The sequence below is a fragment of the Triticum dicoccoides genome, chromosome 4A, assembly GCF_002162155.2.
Source record: "Triticum dicoccoides isolate Atlit2015 ecotype Zavitan chromosome 4A, WEW_v2.0, whole genome shotgun sequence".
NCBI lineage: Eukaryota > Viridiplantae > Streptophyta > Magnoliopsida > Poales > Poaceae > Triticum > Triticum dicoccoides.
Genome location: NC_041386.1, coordinates 661,193,867 through 661,197,439, shown reverse-complemented (window position 1 = coordinate 661,197,439; position 3,573 = coordinate 661,193,867). Strand labels below are relative to the sequence as shown.

Sequence of the window (3,573 nt, the reverse complement as noted above, 5' to 3'; positions counted from 1 at the left end):
CTACCGCGTCGCCGGCCTCCCCCCATCCCTGCCGCCGACAACCTCCTCATCTCCCCAACCTCAGCCCCGCCACCGCGTCCCTCCTCCTCCTCTTCCACCACGCATAGATCAGCAAGGCACCACATCTAGTGGCTGGCGTCTCTGCCTCCGCCGGCCAGGTGCTCGTCAAGTGGCTCCAAGCGTCTCTGCCTCCGCCGGCGCCGGGCGCCCCCCGTTGTGGCGGCGTCGGTCCGACTGGTGGTGGCGTCGGTGGAGCTCGGGGCCAAGGTGGGGCGGCAGCTGGTGGAGGCGGTGGGCCTGCGCCGCACCGTGATGGCCTGCGGTGATGTCATCTACCGCAGCACTCTGCCCTGCAACGACGGCCAGCCCGGCCTCCTCTAGTTCAGCTCCAGCACCTTCGAGGTACCATCTTCGCACTGTCCATCATGGGTTTGGCTCGCGACCAAATCTTCGTCTGTTTGCCGGTGGATTCCCTTAGTAGCATGCATGTGGAGTTCGATTTAGATGCTGCTGGACTAATAGAGACATTTGGGTGCGCTTTGGCATGAGTAGGTCAAGTGATTTGGCACTATTGCTTGATTTGATGCAGTTGTGCACCATTGATTTGGCACTATTGCATCACTGCAGCAGCTTGACTATTGCAATCCTTACTAGCAAGCATTTGACGAAATTTACTTGACACTATTGCTCGACTTGGCAGCCCTGTGGTATGCTGTTACTTTTGTTGTTGGAGAATTATCTGTTGTGGTTGCCATGGCATAGTTAGCTTTACTTTTGATGCCTCACAGTTCTCTCCAGTTGGTGTTTTGTTGGATTTGATGAGAAGTTGACAATCCTGGAAGGTGTAGGACCTGCACGCCATTGGATTTTGGCTCTTGGATGATTCACTTAGGAATACCTAGAATTGCAGCAAAATGCTTGCGTGCTTTTCTATTTTATTTCCCAGATCCTGGCGGGTGTTTGTTCACAGGATCTTGTTAGATGATTGTTTTCATGTGATGTCAGATTTCCTACTCTGTTGTGCTTATTGTGCATATATCAATGAAAGCATGCCATTTTCTGCTCTGGCATTGCAGAACAAGGACGGCACCAAGGTTGAGTACAGGGTGTGGAACACCTTCAGATCAAAGTTGGCTGCCGCTGTTCTTGGTGGCGTCAACAACATCTGGATTGGAAGTTCGTTGTGCTTTAGCATGTATTCTTTGTGTCAAAACCTTCGTGCTCCAGGTTGTTTTGTAGATTAAACTTATATCATTATTTATGTCCTGACCCTGCACTTGTTAATTCAGGCTCCTGGTGCTCGTGTGCTCTATCTTGGTATTGCCTCAGGGACAACAGTGTCTTGTGTGTCTAACATTGTTGGACCGGTGAGATCTCATGGCTACTTACTATAGGTCAATGGTTTCCATTAAAGGAAGTTGCTATCTTACATTAATCTTGTGACTTGCAAACTGGGTTGGCACCCTGCAAAGTACCGGATGTTGGTCGGCATGGTTGACGTTATCTTCTTAGATGTTTCACAGCCTGACCAGGTATACCTGTCATCATATGAATGCCCACAATAACTATTTGCGCGTTAACATTGCCTATGGTAGAGCCGTCTGTTATGGTATGTCATTGACTGCTATGTTTTGATCACCTTCTGTGGCTACATTGGAGCTTAGCAAATGATGAGCTTACTCGGATTCCCCTTCAGGACATCACAATGGATGATGCAAAATCGAGTATCTGATGCATTTTAAGCCCAATGCTAGTCCATTTCTCAGTTATTTTGCTGCATTTTTTATTTTGAATTTTCTATGCTTCCGTTTTGTTTTGCCCAATCGCTTGCATGCGTTTCTATTCCTGGGCCAAGTAAATTTTGGTTACTCAATTAATTTAGTTCCTCTGCAGCACATAGTCCTAGTGTTATTGTGGCATATAATGGGTCCTTTTATTAACTGAAACCAATGCAGCTCTGTAATCTGAAAGTTAATTCTGTTTAGTTTGGGTGAATCATATTATCTGTAACATGAAACTTGGTACAACATTTAATACACCGCAAAAGGGCTTTTCTTTCATTGATCAGGCTGAGTAGTGAAAAATCAAAGTAGAGGTGCGACCATATGTTGTACAGGGGCACATGTCCGACTTGCTTCTTGGACAAGTCCTAATTGAATCATTCCTGTGGTCCCTTCATTGAGCTACCTATCGTTCTTCAGGTGTTTTGTTGCAATTTTTCGATGTTTTCTGTTCTTTTTCTATGAATCACTGTTCCATCCTTTGCAATCATATTATTATGATTAAAGACTACCCACTGATTTAGAAATCGAGGAACATATTATCTGAGAAGATAATGGAAGTGTGAGAAATTAGAATCGTCTTTGTATGCTATACCATATATATGCAATTTATCTGTATACTATTTATCCATGTGATGCAACATTATCTGTATGCTATTTATCCATGTGATGCAACATTTTAATAAACTTGTTAAACTATTTGTCAAAATTTAAAATTACGCTCCCTTGTGAAATTTATTGACATGATCTATGCTATAAGGACCTGGAGCATCTATTCTGAAATCATTGCTACAAGTTGTTGCTGTCGATGGTGCCATGGTGGTGCACAATGTCTTTGGACTTCTCTGAGCTGAAGGTTCATTCAAGATTAACCAATGATTCATGTGAGCATCTATTCTGAAAACCAGCAGCAGTTTTTTATTTCCTGGAACTGTTTCAATACTGCTAGAGTCTAATGCTTACACTAGCTTCGCTATCTTATCCCATTGCAAAGACTCATTATACAAATCAGATACAAATATGATCCCATGTATGAGTAAACCTGGATGACCATCCATTTGGTAAGATTAAATAATTGGTAGAACACGTTATCTAGAGAACTAAATTGTTTGAAGCACTAAAGTTGAATATGCATGCCGCTGAATACTATGTAAATTCTACACTACTGAAAGTGTGCAGCTTATGATTCCTTTGCTGAAACTTGAATGTATAGATGGGGGTATCACAACATGCATATACTGAAGATGGGAGTATCACAACATGCTTATGTAGTTTCTGTATTTTTGTTAAAGCATATACTCTAGGAGGAGCAGCACCATCTCAGGTTTGTCACTTGCTCCTCCACTTCTCTTATCTTCTTCTTCTCCATCTCCCCATCTAATTCATGCATTTCTTTGTAGGTTGCTCCGATCTGGTTGTGTGAAGGAACATGCAAGGTCTGCTACTGCTGTTGTGCTCCATTGAACGATCTGGTGAAGGACAATTTGGTCCATAGGTCCAATTACTGTAGCCAGCTATCACACTTGTAGAGCTTGTAATATGGTGATTCCAATTGTATTATGTGTTATTGGTAGAGCAAGAGCTCCATACTAATTCTGGCTGTTGTTATTTGAAGTATTACATGCGTTTTCTGTCTGTTTGAATTTAGATATTTGTTATTTATTCACTGGCACATTGAAATCTGAAGAACATGACCTTGACATGAGGGACCAACAAAACAGAACCTGACATTTCGGACCCACTTACCTGAATCTGAAAAAACAAGAAAACAAAGGCCATGGCCCAAAAATAA

The 3,573-nt window shown here is 43.0% G+C and overlaps 1 non-coding gene across 1 annotated transcript; it reads left to right on the top strand.

The window, feature by feature from the left end:
- The first annotated feature begins 1,661 nt into the window (after positions 1–1,661).
- On the top strand, positions 1,662–1,736 carry LOC119290366. The gene has a single exon (XR_005141880.1). It is a non-coding gene; the product is annotated as a small nucleolar RNA snoR60 (small nucleolar RNA).
- The last annotated feature ends 1,837 nt before the right edge of the window (positions 1,737–3,573 follow it).